This window comes from Fukomys damarensis, unplaced genomic scaffold, assembly GCF_012274545.1.
Source record: "Fukomys damarensis isolate Sample0158 unplaced genomic scaffold, DMR_v1.0_HiC HiC_scaffold_16, whole genome shotgun sequence".
In the NCBI taxonomy this organism is placed as follows: Eukaryota; Metazoa; Chordata; class Mammalia; order Rodentia; family Bathyergidae; genus Fukomys; species Fukomys damarensis.
This window is the reverse complement of record NW_022900928.1, coordinates 48,078,946-48,095,970: the sequence shown is the minus strand read 5'-3', so window position 1 is coordinate 48,095,970 and position 17,025 is coordinate 48,078,946.

The window sequence follows — 17,025 nt, the reverse complement described above, 5'->3', positions numbered from 1 at the left end:
TTTACTGGCCTTGTTAAATGTCTCACCAGTTAAACATATTCTAGGTCCTTTTTGCCCCAAATAATTGAAGGATACAAGCCAAAAACTGTGGCAAAAATTTGGACAAGGGGAAAAAAATGAGAACCAAGGCCTGTCCTGCAAAGGTACAAGATCCCAATAATGAATGTAACTGTACTGTATACCTAAACTGTACCTATAAACTCAATAAAAGAAAAAAAAGAAGAAAAGTGAGGGTTAAGAAGTAAAGGAAAAACTAGCTCTGCAGAGCAACTAGGCTCAAACCAAAGAAAGGCAAGGCTTAAACAAAAATGAATGTTTGAGAGGCAGAAGTTTACATCTGTGAGGAGTCATGATTGCAAGCTCCTCATGGTGTCTGTGTCTTTATATGCGGTCCACATGACATGAGAACTCAAGAAAAATTCTACATTTGGGGCTGTGGAAATTATTTGGCACTGTCTTGCAGTCTTGCAATTGACGGGTCCAGTGTAGTGTTCCAGCCAGCTTTGCCACACCCTATGCCCTATCTCACCCTGTTTTTCCATTGCATGGCTTTTGGAAGTAGCATTCATCATAATTTTGTCCAAAAAGTTTTAAAATACTCATGAAATAGCATTATAGGTAAGTTTCTTTTGAAATGGCTGGCCAATCAAAAGTATTCCATGTTCTCCTTGCCTCTAGCAAAGAAGTGGACAAAACGAACCAATAATGATGTGAAAACATTTATTTTAAAAGTGCAGAGTAAGCGGGTATGGAAGAAAGTAGCTCTGGAGAGTTAACTTTGGCCAAACAAAGAAAAAGGATAAAGCAAAAATATAAGTACATGCCATGTCTGAGAAATGCCATTCAGGCTACCTTGAAAACTCATGCACAGTAGCATTTTTCCCTGATAGCAGGTCATTTTTATGCCATCTACATCTTGAAGGAGCTTGCAAGACATTCTATACAAGTCCTTGAATTGCTCTTGGATCTTGTGGTTGACAGGTTCTGCTCATTCCTCCAGACAGCTTTGCCAAGCCCTGTCTCCTTTATCAATAGAACTCCCAGAACTCATAAAAAAAATACTTCAGAAAGTGATAAGAATGCCGGGATAAATGTGTCTAAAGCTAAGGGGAGTCTTTTGAGGGGAATTAGTGACTATATGTCTTTTACTGTAATTTTTCTAGTTAAACATTCGTTGTATATTCTAATAATACCTCATTTTGCCTTGAATGGTGTCGTTCCAATTTAATGACCACCTGGCATCTACATATGTGACTTTATTTGGAAATTGAGTCTTTGAAGATATATTGAAAATAAAAATCTCATTGAAGTTACATTACATTAAGGTGGACTTTAAATCAGGTATAACACCCTTAGAAATATGAAACAATACATATTCACTCAGAAGGATGTGCTTCAACAATTAGTGTGAAAATTGGAGTGTAAGGTCTACAAGCCAGGGTCCAAGGGTGCTCTATAGCCACCAAATTCTAGAAGAGAGTAGAAGGCGCTCCCCATCAGAACCTCCAGAAGAACTACCCTGCCTACATGTTGATTTTAAACTCCTGATCTTCTGAACTCTGGGAGTATGAATTTCTCATTACATTTCCAGATTTGTAGTAATTAGTTAAGGCAGCTGTAGGAAAATCATACTCCATAGGAGATCTAAAAATAGACATGTAAGAAATTTAAAGTGTTTAGACTCAATTTTATTGTGGTCTTTAAGTAGTTTATTGCATGTGGCCGTTCTCAATATTGGTTTTTTTAAATCCTACTATACTATCATGAGGTCATGCTCTCACTTGCCAGGAACAGATACCTGAAAATCCTCTGCATTTTCTTCTGTTATGATCGAGTCCTTCTTATATTTCCCAGTGGACTCTAATTTTCCTCTTTGACCTTCTAATCTTACTGAAAATGTTCAGACTATCACTACTCTTCTAACAACAAGCTCAAGCAAGTACTACATGGCTTGTTGCTTTATCTCAAAGATCTGGCACTGGTGCCTACTAACATTGTGGTTTCTGTCACTGCTCAAGCCTGAAAATAAATCTTCAGGTAAACTTTGTTAGGCAGACTAGTTTGTTTAAAACTAAATATCAAACAATAAAAGTATATAGCATGGGTAAGTATAGACAAAGACATACATGTCTATATGCATCTCTTATATTTGGTAAATAATTTTCACAGTAGTCCTGCTTTGACTTTATTAAGATTTTCGGCTTTTTAAAGGCCCAATAAGAAATCAATTCCTCAGCACAGCTGCTCTATCAGCAAGAGAATAAAACAGAGGTGTCTTTAACATATGCTAATAAACATGGCACTGGTTCAATCTGAGCCACAAATGTTACAATGTTACAATTCTCAACTGCTCTACAAAATAGCAATTACTGAACACTTTAAGGTCATATTAGGACTGTCCTTCCTGGTGGACTACCAATACAGAATCCCATCTGTATCCATCAGAAATTTCTGATTTATACTATTTTAATTAGCTTATAAATAATTCATAAGAGAATATGCTTGCTTGCCAAGATATTCATTTCTTAAATAAAAATTATGAGGGAAAAGGCACAATGGTAAATCTAAAATTGTAGAAATTTGATTTTGAGGTAACTATTCTCAATTAAATTTTCACTCAACTTTGTGATTATGAGTAAAAGCAATTAATGTACAAATACTTTTTCTGAATTTTTTGGTTATAGAAAAAATACAAAGCCTCATATTTCAAGTGCTTCATATTGCTCCAATGGCCAAGAGCCTCAAAGATCCCAATTTATTTTGTTAGTATCATATGCATCCATACTGCTCTGTGTGTGTGCATGTCTGTGAGTGTGTGTGTAAGTACAGTAGGGACTTCTGATGTTTAACATACGATACTAAAGATGCCTATATGTTAAGTCAGAAATTTCAAACTGTTGTTTTTGAGTTAAATACCACATATTTACTTATATGTTTTGCTTGCATATTTTCTTTGCTTTTTAAGTTATTTTATGATTTCTTTCAAAATTTGACAATTGACAGCTTTTATATAATATTTAAGAATTCTGATTTATCTTGAGAAATCAGGATACCCTAGATACCTAGGCTGATTGCAAATTCCTGTTTATTCACCAAATATGCACTGCTGCTTTACCTATTTTATTTCCCAGGAGAATAATTACTATTACCTTTAAGAAAAACTGGAGAACAAATACTTTTGTGGTGGTTCTATAAAATTTCAATTTAGCAAGATTTGACCTTACTTTCCAGAATTCTGTCTGTGTTCTGGTAATGTAGGCTACAGGAGTGCTTCCCGTGGGAGATTTGGAGAGCAGAGAGAAGCTGCAGCTAGTTTGTTGCTCACATAGGTTAGTCTACCTCTTGGCCTGTCCCTCTTGGTGTAAAGTAATAGCTGGTCATGATTGTTCTTTTTTTGGATTTGTCTTTAGGTTCTCCAGCCTGTGGGCTAGGTGTTGGTTTAGCTTTGTTAGCACAAATTCTCACCCTTATCACCAACATCAAAAAATACAAGACCTGACATAGGACTTAGTCTCTCCTCCTGAGCTCCAGTTTATATTAATGATGTCCTCTTTGTTTTTTCTCTGACTGAGCTATATCATACTCCCCTCTCTGTCTTTCTTATAGACTTTAGCTCCGACATCAGGTGTGAAGTCAAAATCCTTACAGAAACTCAGTTAGTAATGAACTCCAATAATTAAAGTTAAGTGTAAGTTAAAAATACATGCTTTTCCTAAAATATATGAATGATCTACACAATTGCTACTCAAATGTGCTCTGTGAAAACTGGTGATAATGTATGGATTGCTACATTCCGTATTGAAATCATATTGTCTCTGTTTATTCTAATAAGAATTTCCTATATTGAAAGTTTGTTTTGCAGGAATAATAACTTTGTTATTTATAAAATGTTTGTATTTTATAATTATACTAGGCTATATTGGGTTGAGAAACCAATAGACTGTTTCTTTGCCACAGATAGCATGACAAAGGCTGACCTAAGTGCCTTGTCCTGCCCTCTGGGCCTAAGAATCTGTTAACCTACTATAGTTGGAAAGATACAAAGTTTAATAAATCATGATCATATAAGGTAGCCCATAACAACTTCATTCTGAGTGGCAAAAGTCCTTTTCTCTTTCTGATCATACCATCATGGAAAAGTCATGATTTGAGCTAGTAGTACTTAAAAGTAGAGTTGAAGGAGAAACAGTTTTCTCAACATTTTACTTTCAATTTTGTTTGTTTCCAGTTTGAATAGTCATTTATTAACATGTAGTTTTTCTCTGTTCAGTGAGAGAAATTATGGACTATTTTATTTTGCAGTACCTCTAGCATAAAATTATGAAGCTAGGACAGCATGGGTATTTAATTATAATCAACTAAATTGATGAAAAAAGGTATGCAATGAACATACTTTCTAGACACATTCCATTTTCTCAGTAGTGACTGTGTAGCTTGTAACCAAAAAAAAATCTTGAGCCAAAGACATATCAGTCATACACTTGGGGGGAAGTAGTGGCAGTATATATGCTTAACATTTGCTGTTTCTCAAATCTGTGAAAAAGTCTATAGCAATTCTTCTTGACTAAGTAACTCTCAACATCCTTCTGGTAATTTCCAGAAATAATCTTTCATTCATTTTCTGATTCACTTGTTTTCGGTATTCATTTCGAGCAAAATCTGACTGACCAAACAAAGAAAGAAAACAAGAAAATAAGAAAGGAAGGAAGGAGAAAGTAAACAAGAAAGAAAGAAAGAAAGGAAGACAGAAAGAAAGAAAGAAATGATGAAAGAAAGAAAAAGAGAGAGAACAAAAAAGAAAAGGATGATGATTTATAATTATTCCTCTTTAAAATGCAAATGACTCACCCACGTGATCTCTTGAACTTGCACCTTGATTCTTTCAATCAGTCATGTTTCTATGGAACATAAAAATATAATAAACACAGCTAAATAAATAGCAGATATTTATATTTATATTTATGAAGTTATAGACAAGGACATGATCTGTATCAGTGTTTACGAGAGAAACAGATACAATACAAGATATACAAATATATAGGAATTTACAAGGCTTGTTTACAATGGGCACCCATAGAGTTGTATGTGGAGAGAACAGAAGGTCCTGTCTACACACTGGAGAAGGAAGTATCCAGTGGAAGGTCCGGAGCTCACTGCAGTGTCCCAGCTGAATCTGTATCAGGAGGCCCATGGGTCAGTGATGGGAGGATCTGCACTGGAAATTGGAGAGCCTGTGCTGGAAGCCAGGAGATGACATTCAAGGTGACAGTAAATACTGGAGCTCCTCTGAAGAAACAGAGCCAGATCCATCCTTCATTTCCTCTTCATACCATCCAGACAACAAGCTACCCCAGGGTGTGAAACTGCTGGGCCAATTTAGTTGAGCTTCTCTTGACTAAGTTGACATAAACATTCAACCATCACATAATCTTACATTGTATTTGAATATAGTTAAGAATTGTTGACACGCTGCATAACCAAGCAATTATTTAGAATTCAAAGAAGCAAGGTTCACATTCAGAGTTTCAGTGGAAATGTGATGATGTACTGTGTATCATTTGATGAAATATAATGGTTATGAATTACTTTCATCAGTCCATCTTATTTTCTTTTAATAAATCTTCATCCTCTACTTCATGAGCCCATCAGTCTCATACACTTGACTTTCTTTCCACAAGAAAGTACCTAAAACTAAAGCCAAAACAATGAGAGTCCTCCAGGGAAAAATTTCTAAAGTGATCAGAAGAACAAAATAAAAACAAAAACATTTCCTTTCTTATAACTTTTCACTTTGAGAATAATGTGAATTTTGGTGTTCACATTATAGAGAATAAAGCTAAGAGAAGAAATTAGAGCAAGGAAAGGAGAAAAATATTCTTTAAATCTTTTATCAGCCATACTTGAAGTTTTAGACTTTTCAGTTATATAAGGCAATTAACTCTGTAATAAAATTAAACATTATATTTCTGTAATTTGCAAAACAAATCTCAACATGTTATATGTTCAAGAATCTATAATTTTGTATGCTAGAATTAGAACAGTGTAATAAGCCAGAAGTTTATAAAAGATTTGCAATCTTCAAAAGTGTTTATATTCATATAAATAAAACTTGGCTTATACACAGAGTATTTAGCTGGAATTTCATAGTTTAATAATCAATACATTATAGAGAAAATAAATTTTAAGTAACATTAGAATAGTTTCATAGAAGAGAAATATCAATGTGAGTAGAAATCCAAACCAAAACAGAGAGAAAGGAAGATCTGTACCTTGCTTAAATAGTACCTAAACATTATAAGTTATTATGGAGAACCATGTCCTCATACGTATCTGGATGGCATCCATGGAAAAATCACATCTGAGCTCATGTTAATTGTGGTATAAAACTACAGATGTCTAATTCACTCTGAAAAATTACATTTCTGAGATCCATTCAAACTCTGTCTAAATATCTAAGATGTTGCTTTTACAACAGTATTTTAAACTCATGCTACTTACCTAGGAATTTTCTCAGTGTCCTCTAAGACATCTGCTTACTGTAGTCTCTGTATAAGTTTCTTGTTGCTATTATGAATTACCTGAGGCAGGATAATTTTATATGAAAAGCAATTTATTTTTCTCATACTTTTGGAGGCTTAATGTCCAAGGGCACGGCACAGGCTGGTCAGGGACCACATGGCAGATGGCAGAGTACATGCCGGGAGAAGCAATTATATTTTGAAATAGCCAAAGAGACTAGGTGGCGAAAACTGAGACTTTTCTAACAGCTCATTCCAGGAACCTTTATTCCTGTCCAAGAGCAGTGTCCTCAATGACCAAAGGATCTCCTAGTGGGCCCTGCTTCTTAGAACTTCCCTTTGTAATGTTGCTGTCCTGCAAACCCAGCTTTCCACACAGGAACATTTAAGGGGACACTTAAACCATGTCTAGACCATGGCAGTCAATATCCTTCGAGAGAAAGAGCAATTATAAAAAGGAGTGTGTTAGGAATCATAATGAATTACACTTAACATTGCAAAGATAAAAAGTTAGAAGCTTCATTAACCTTTGACCCCACCCTGCAATCTGCAGAGGGTGCCTTACTCTCATTATGATTCATTTGCTTCACGTAAGGGCTGTATCTTAACAGTATCTTCTTTCTTGGAAAAACATTTAGCTTCAAGGGTCATATTTGCTGTTTGTTTTCAAGATGATGCTGCCTGTGCAGTATTCTTACCTATTGACCTACGATGCTTCATTTCCTCACTTTGACTTCTACAACATGTTACTTCATTATCTCCTAATCTCTCTTCTTGCTTCTCATTTCCTTTACACTGGGAACTGTGCCTAAAGCAACTGTTTTATACAAAGATTTCATTTTATGCTCCTGGTTATGCTTTTTCCTGCTGTGTTTATAATTTAAACTGCCTATGGGCTCAGTGTGCTATGAATACTTTTCTAGGCAGGAAATTCCTGCTTTTATTGGAAAGCCAGCTGTATGGTCCATCATGGTACAAGACTGCCCCGGTGTGAAAGTGATAATCTAATATCTGAACTTTGCTTAACTCTATTCGTGTCATGCTACTTGTCTCATTCTATGTCAAAAAAGTCTGCTTAGTCATCTCAATTCTGACACAAAGAGCAATAACAGTAATACTAGTTTAGTATACCTGGAACCTCCTTGTACAATGAATCTGAGAGTAAACTGAAGAGTCAGTTTCTGTAAGGGATAATGTTGATTAGTATTGTCAATTATTTGGCATGTGAACTTTCAAATCTCCATGATCCTTGTGGTCCTACAATTTCACTTTACTATAGCTGAGACTTTTTGGTCAGGTAGCATAATAATTTAGAACAAAGCCAGTCCGTGGAGTAACTAATCTTTTCTGAACTGAGGAAGTCTTAGTTACTTCCTCTTATAGGAAAACTAAGTAAATTCATATTTTTATTTATTTTATTTTTTTGGTACCAGGGATCGAACTTGGGTCCTTATGCTTGCAAGGCAGGCAGCAGAACCCTGAGCTAAATCCCCAGCTACATTTTTAAAACTCACATTTACTGTAACACAGACACACTCAAAATGTCTTGCCATCCAATACTCCCTCATCACTCTAAAGTTATCTGAACAATGTTGATTTGTAAATGTCACATTAGCTTTTGTTAAAGTTTATCTCCTATGACTTTGAGATGAATTTTGCAATGCTTTAACATGTCACAATAGAATTTCTTACAAAATGGAAAACACATAATGGCAGAGAGTGAGTAAGAAAATATAGATAAGCCCAGGTACACCGTCTTCCAGTTATTCCACAGCAAGGGAAGCGGAGAAGGATGTTGCTGGTCTAGCAGTATATGCCTGAATTTTTAAAAATTAATTTTATTAGTACATTTAAGGTATACAATATAATGACATTCATCGTTAGAAATTTATGCCTCTACATAATCAGTCTTGGTTCTTATTTTTTCCCCTCTCGCCCTGCTCTCACTTTAACCTCTCCCTCCCTATCTACAAAGACTTTGTTTCCCTTATTTTTCATTTTCTCATATTGATTCCAGTCTGTTCTTTCCTTTCCCCTTCCCTTCCTATTTCCCCTTACTCTTTGTCCCTTTTCTTCCTGTTTCACACTATTATATCTTTTAGTCCTTATTTGCACTTTCAGTTTCTCACACTAGAGAAACTATTTGGTATTTACACATGTAAGTCCTATCGATTGCTCTTAAGACTATCACCTTAATGTACATCCATTTAGCTATAAATGCCTCTAATTTCTATTTTTTATGGCTGAATAGTACTCAATTTTATAAAGTAAACCACATCTTCTTTATTCAGTCTCTTGATGATGGGCAATTGGGCTGCTTCCAGGGTTTACACACTTAATTCAAAAAGAAACCCCTAGATTGAAAGTTAAAAGGTGGAAAACAATATTCCTTCCAACAGGAGCCCATAAGAAAAGCTGGAGTGGCTATCCTCTTTGCAGACCAAATGGATTTCAACTGAACACTGATTAAGAGAGACAAAGAAGAACACTACATCCTTGTAAAGGGAACAATCCAAGAGGAAGAGATAACAATCATAAATATATATGCACCAAACACTAGTGCGCCCAACAATGCAAAACAAATACTAATGGGAATGAAAAATCAAATAAGCATAACACAATAGTAGTGAGGGACCTCAATACCCCACTGTCACAAATAGATAGATCAACTAGATAGAAAATACACAATAAAATACTTGAACACAATAGACCTCTTGTATACCTGAATTCCGATGAAAGAACTTTGGCTCCTTTCTTTTCTTTTTTAGGAGGAGCAGCATGGCAGCACAGATTTTCTCTGGTACAATACATAGGTATCAGTCTGGATTTCTTAGGTCAGATGCCTATAGGTGTTATTTAGAAATTCCAGATGTCACATATCTAAAAACCTTAGGATTTATGAGGTTTAAAATGTTTTATGATGAGATGGACCTGTGGGTGGCGGAGAGGAGATATGTCAGTACAGAGCAAAGCAGAACTTGAATACACTTCTTACCACTTGAATGGCAAATCTTTAGCAACCTAGACAGCCCTCTTGGAATCATTTTCAAACAGTTATGCCCACAACTTCAAAACTTTTCATAGAAGGTTTTTCATTATTTAATAATTATGTTGATTATTAAGTCCCACAATGAAGTCTCAGTCTGCTGTTTTTGAATTGCCTTTCTATACCACTGGGTCATTAGTTAAAATCATAGAATAACAAAAATGTTTTGGTCTACTCACAACTAACTTGTATAGAGTTCAAGATAAACTAACATTAAATTGGATGCTCATTTTGACTTCTAATGTAAAGAGGCTCCAAGGATGCAAATTTTAATTCATTTTGGGATTATACCCGGATTGAAAGTGTATTCTTTAGACTGAACTCTCTAGTGAAAGTTTAAAGGCCTTAAGTGCTGATTTTACTTTTATATACATGGAAGTGATGTCTGGAATTATTTCACTCACAGCATATTTACCAGATATTAGAAGTATATCACTGATATTGGAAGGAAAATTGAGAAATGTGAGAATACATGTATTGTATTAATGGCTATTAGATCCTGCATTTAGGAATATCTGAATCTATATTAGGATTTTAGCACATTAAAGGGATTATTTGTATTTTGAAGGAGATCATCACAAAATTACATTTAATGTTTGTTTCTATTAAAGGTAGTGTATTTCAATAGAAAGGTGATTTTAGAACTGAATGTAAGCCAAAGTAATGTTAAATGATTATTATTTTTATGAATCTTGGTTTTACTCAAAGTAGGCATATTGCAGCTTAATACAATATTTAAAGAATTATGTTGAGGTTTTGTTTAAAAAGGCTTCTATTAAATTTTATGGTAATATCTATGACTATGCAAATGTAAAACACTTCCAATATTCAAACGCTCAACTACAGGATTAAAAGTTATAAAATAATAATTCTTAATAAAAACCTTTCATGTGAGGAAAACTAGATACATAGGAAGCTATTAATAAAACATCAAATAATAATATGAATAATAAATAATTTGAAATTATTGATTGATAGCCAGACTTTGTTATGTTTATGGTGAATAAAACTTTTATAACATTAGAATATCTTTCTACATATTAACTGTAAACATGGTAAAAAATTAAAATTTTATCTAAAAGTCATGTGAAATTAACTTTTCAGTAATAGTGTGACATTGTCATATTTGTATGCTACAGAATCATGCTATTATCATGGCAATAATAAAATTGCAAGGAAGGAGCAGAAAGGTTTGTTCTGGGCCAAGAAGATTCTTTTTCTCCTATTCCACATATAATTTGCTTACATGTATCTTTTTATTGCTATGAAGCATAAAATAATGTTTTAGGGAATAACCCTAAATATTAATATGGGACCTCTCACCCATGCATAGCATACTGTGTAGTACAAGTTAGGTTTTATGGATCATTTTATCACTATCCCAATCATTTGATTCTGTGATAGTAGTACAGAGGTGCACATGGATAATCTGTGATCAGACTGGCATGTCGACAGTCCAATAAAACTCTTGGGGTTAAAAATCTAGGGAATTCCCCAAAGGACTTATGTGCTCAGAGGTAGGGCTTTTGGAAGTTGTTTAGATCATGGTAATATTATACTCAGTGGATCAATCCACTGATGTGTTCATAACTGACTTGCTTTTGTGAAATGGAGCTTGGTTATAGAGCAAGGTTAACTCGGAGCATCACCTGGAAGGATGCGTCTCACTCTCTGGCTCCTCTCTTCTCTCTCTGCTTCCTAATGTCCTTGACATGAGCAACTTTCTTCCACCAGACGATACCACCATGCTATTTTGGTATTGGAGCAAGGTCTTTAACTCTAAACCAAAATAAACCTTTTTATGTTGTGGGTTTTAGGTGTTATATTCTCATGATGAGAGAGTGACTAAGACAGAAACATCACTTTTTAAAAACACTCATCTAGGGCCAAGGATTTAGCTCAGTGGTTCCAGTGCCTGCCTTGAAAGCACAGGGGCTGAGTTTGATCCCCAGTACTAACCAACCAACAAACAAACCACTCATATTCTTGAGAACCATAGTTTCCAATCACTTACATAGAAATCTCTGTTACTCAAAAGTCACTGGGTACCTATGGGGATATGTGATTCCTTTTGTTCTGAGGGATATACTGGCCATTTAATTTTTGGGGGAGGAAGTTTGAGACAGGGTCTCACTATGTAGTTGAGACTGACCTGGAACTTACTATGTAGCCCAGGCTGGTCTCAAACTCACAGCGATCCTCCTGCCTCAGCCTTCTGAGTGCTGGGATTACAGGCGTGCGCCACCACGCCCGGCTTACTCGACATTTAGAGAGGAAATACAAAATTTATTGTGAGTTTTCAGCTGATTGGTTCCATATTATCTTTAATACACACAGCTCTCAAATTCCCAATTTACTACAGTCAAGTTTTAAACTGGTCATTTATAATTGAAAGGAATGAATACCAAAAAACATGATATATGAACTATATGAAATTTTATTGATTCATTGAATATTTATCATAAAGAACTAGGTTAACATTGAAAAATACTTAAGGTGTAAAATCAGTTACAGAAAAGAATATATAAAGCCATAGGGGAAATAAAAAAGAAAAAAATTGAAGCAAAAGGATTGCATTTATGTGAAATAACACCATCTAAGTATTACCTGATGATTATATATCTGAGGTAAAGTCAATTAGAGTTAGTTACTTTTTAATAAAAATGTTCTTTAATATTATTGTCATATTTTTAAATAAATTTTTAAGTATAAAAGCATAATTTAGTTTTGAAATCCAGAAAATTTTTATTGAAATGAGTAAACCTACAAATACATTATTTTTAAGACATAAGACAACAGACAGGAATTACAATAGAAGATTGCTCAGTATCAGAAAAATATATGGCAAATGACTTACTAAGATCTGCTAAAGACTATAAACCAGTACAATTATTTTCTATTTATGAGACTTAAAAATTATTTGACTAAGCTCTGTCCTATATAGCTATCTTTATTTACAGAAATAATGTAAGATATTTATATTTTCTCTATGATTAAATATTACACAGATTCAATTTATTTACAACCATTGATTTTATCATGAGTTTTTTTGTAATGAGCAAATAATGACCATCAATATTTATATGGCATATGACAGATTGTGCTTCCAGAAGCAGTTCGAGCTACACAGGGCATGCATATTCTATGTGAATCTCTGCTTCATACTGTACCATGTCCTCTACAAGTTTGACTAAGAAGGTCTGGGAGGTATTAATATGATTATTTTGCTTTTAAAGAAAATTAATCTGGAGTGTATGGGGCAGGTGAATTTGAGCAAGAAGGCCCATAAGTAGGCTATTCCTCATTCTGCTAAATGGTGGTGATATAAGGAAATAAGGTATGGATGAGATCCAGTTAATAGAAATAACAGTGGAGGAATATATATAAGTATCATACTGTAACAGAAAGGAGACATAATTTTGGAGTATTCTCTTTATTCTTTTGTCAAGTTAAAAAGTCACTTAAGGGCCTGGGATTTAGCTCAGTGGTTCCACCACTTGCCTTGCAAACTAAAGGTCTGGGTTCAATCCCTGGTAACAAACAAAAGAAAAAAAAGTTATTTAAACTCATATTCAAACAAGCTCAATGTAAAGTAAAAATGACACAATACTGAGAATTAATTAAAATGTTATATTCCATGATAATTTGAATATGGCCTTTTAATTTCTCTCGTTTTAATGGTGAGCAAATATACCTATAGGAAATAAAAAGTACACTTTGAAATATTTGAGAGTTGCTTTTTTGTTACTTTACTTTTAAAATAAGTTCACCTATTTAGTTCAGTTTTTGGAAAAACTGCTTAAATGTCTTTTAGCCATCTAAAACCAAAGACATTTTATGAGGAGCACAGCTATATTGGCATCTATATAAATAATCCTTTAAATTGCATTATACATTCTTTCCAGTGGAGATATCATACTCTAGTCTCTTTCGCTTCATTGGTACAAAATACTAGATATCTGCCATTTAAAGGAGAAAGGATTTATTTTGGCTCAGGGATTTCAAAGAATTTAGTCTATTATGGGTTGGCTCTTCGGTGAAACTGATATGGTAGAAATGTATGGCAGCATAATGCGGATCAACCCATGACAACCAGGAAGTAGAGGAATAAGAAATGGTAGCCAGTAAGAAACACACACTCTCCAAAGGCAATGCCCTCAGTGGCAGAGCTCATCTAACCAGGCCTCACCTCTAATAGCACATTTTACCATTAACTAATTCCTGGATTAACCCACTGATGAGTATAGCTCCTCACAACTCAATTATGTCCTAAAAATTTCACCCCTAAGCACATGAGGTTTGGGCACCTTTCTAAATCTAAACCATAGCATTTCACCCTTGACTCCAAAAAGTCACATGCCAATCTCCTCTTACAAAATCTGTAGTCTATCTGTAAGAGTTATCAAGGTCTTAACAATTCCAGCACTGCTAAAAAGTTCACGTCCCTAGTCTCAAGGCAAACTCTTAGCTATGAGCCTCCATAAAAAAAATTTTAAAAGTTAAATACAACATAAAGTGGCCCAGTTCTATTCAGAAAGAAAGGAGTAGGGGATAGAACAAAATGAGACCAAAGCGAGACCAAAGCACAGCAAGGTACACATTAAATCCTATGGATCAGTGAGTGAGTCACCGAGTCTGTGGCCAGATGTAAACTCTAAATGGCTTGGGAAGAACTGCATTTATGACCTTCCTGGTTGGGGCCTTCTTGACCTCTTTTTTGGCAAGTTTAGCTTGCTACCTGTGATTTTTGTCAGAGATTATCCAATCCCCAGTTTCCTGGGGTCACCACTGCATCTCTGGCATTCATATGAATTCATGCACTGGCCTCTTAGGGGCTGCTCTACCAACCCCCCCAAAGCCTTTCTTTGAAGTCTGAGTGGAAAATTCCTGAGTCCATAACTCTGGAATTATGCATAATATAAATAAAAGCAGCATCATATTGATGATACCAGGGTCAGCTGCCAGCTGGGGAAATAGCCAGGCCTCTCTTGAATCATGGCTTCTGTGGCCTATGAGTGCTACAATCGATGATCACAGTAAAAGTAACCTCAGGAACCTAATCCCCTAGCAGACCTTCTTCAAGCAGGGGACCCAGGCAGAAGTAACATGGGAGAAAGGCCTGGTGGATGAATGTTTCTAGATACCATAGTCAGAAAGCAAAGAGTACAGGGAACCAGGAAGGGAGATATAACACCCTCATTTACAGTTTGTCTTGCTCACAGTTCATCTAGTCTGCTAACAGAACATCAAGCCTTGCATTAATGCCACCATGATCTTCTCAGGATTAAAATTCCTGTCTCATGTACCCTAAGTACATGAGATTTGAGATGGACAATGAAAATATAAACCATAACACGTTAGTAATTTGTTACATGAATATAACATATTATTTGTCTTCCTACTTCATCCCACTTGCCTGATATATCTGTTTTTCTATTTAATACTCTGGTTTTCTCCATTTGACATATTCAAGTTGCCATTTTTATTTTGCTCAATGAGATGAAAGAACAACGCCATCTACCATTTTGATGACCATACTTCTAAGGTTAAATCTCTTCTTTATTCCTCTGGACCTCTTCTTATCATAGATAAAGTTGCTTTTCCTCTCCTTCAAAAACTTGTGTAAAACAAAATGCTAGAATGAACTAACATAATAAATACACCTTAACTATGACATCAGTTATGTAGTGGCTACTACAGAAGTATTTTGAGCTGTTGAAAGAGATCAGAGGCTTTAGTAAATAATTTTTAAGATAACATTTAAGATGACAATAAGGTCTATTTAAATATCCCATATGCATATCTGCTTGTCTGATGTCTGATACGTTGAATGATTGATGCCTATGATATAATAAAAATGTAACTTAGTTTCTTTTTTACATAATGTTTTAAAACATACTAAGTTTACTGTGTATGTTTAGTTTGTACTGTCCAGATAGGGAATAGATTTAAAGTGATATTTTGTCTTCTGGGAATGTCCAAGGACTTCTTGAAAATTTTCATAGCGAGTAACTGTCTTGATGAATGTCCCTTCTAGACAGTCAATGTTTCACTGTTTTTAACTGCTAAAAATTCATTCCTCACCATTACCTTCCTGCTGTGGAGTCTTCTACCCCTCTCAAAAGATCTATTTTACAGGGCCAAAATTGACCTAAGCTGACTTTCTTCCTCTTTGTTTTTCACAGAATATCTTCATATGTCTTTGGATGTGACAAACTTTGGGAGAGCAAATTTATCAAAAATGGAAGTAAAAACAAATTTCTCATCTGGCTCGGCTAGAAAATCAACCAGTTAGCTCAGTTACTTTCTTTAGATTTTGCTGCTGAGACTGAGATTGCTGTTTGAAAGTTCTCCTATCCGTAGGGACTTGTATATCAAGCTTTCTAACAGAGCCAACTGATGGTTATTTTCTATAGGTTTAAGGTGAAAAATGCATCTTCCCAAATTCCCCAACTTCAGTGGAGTGGGCAATCAGCTATCTGCAAATAAAAATTTGACGGGTTTCTTTGCCTCCTTTATATGTGCCTAAAGAATAAGAACTACTAGGTACAGGAAACAAAATCTTTAAAATGTCTTTTGGAAAAATCTGCATATAAGAAAGCTCTGTTTACACTCATTCCAGTATCCGATATCGTGTATATTGGTGTCATGGTAAAAAACAACACATATAACTCCATTTTAACATATTATTTCATACAGAAATAAATCTGTAAAACAATTTTATGAAATTGAAGTTGTCTTTAATACTGAGAGATCTATTAAAGACTATGATTTGAAATTCTTTAAATAGCTGATGCTGAAGGAGGAGTGAAGATGGCACAGTTAAGGGTCTCTAGCCCAAGTGTCCTCAGGGCCTGGGGCACTTGAGCCACAGGAGGAAGGGTGCTTCTCTACGTGAGGATCCTTGTCACATAGAAAGAAGATTTTCTTGAACTTCAGGCACTCAAAACAATTCTGAAGGGGCCGGGAATTTGGCTTACTGTTTCTGCTCCCTGCCTTGCAAACACAAACACAAGGGCCTGAGTTCAATCCCTGGTACACACACACACACACACACACACACACACACACACACACACACAAATTCTGAACATATAGTTTGATGTTGAAGTAAGCTGCACTGTGGGTACAACATGAATCTGCACAGGCTCTGGAATCAGTTTGTCTGGACATGTACCCTGCCTGTGTTACTTATTATCTCCAAGGTGTTTTGTCAAATAATTCTTTTCTTCTTCTTTCTTCTTCTTCTCCTTCTCCTTCTCCTTCTCCTTCTCCTTCTCCTTCTCCTTCTCCTTCTCCTTCTCCTTCTCCTTCTCCTTCTCCTTCTCCTTCTCCTTCTCCTTCTCCTTCTCCTTCTCCTTCTTCCTCTTCTTCTTCTTCTTCTTCTTCTTCTTCTTCTTCTTCTTCTTCTTCTTCTTCTTCTTCTTCTTCTTCTCTTCTCCTCCTCCTCCCTCTTTCTTC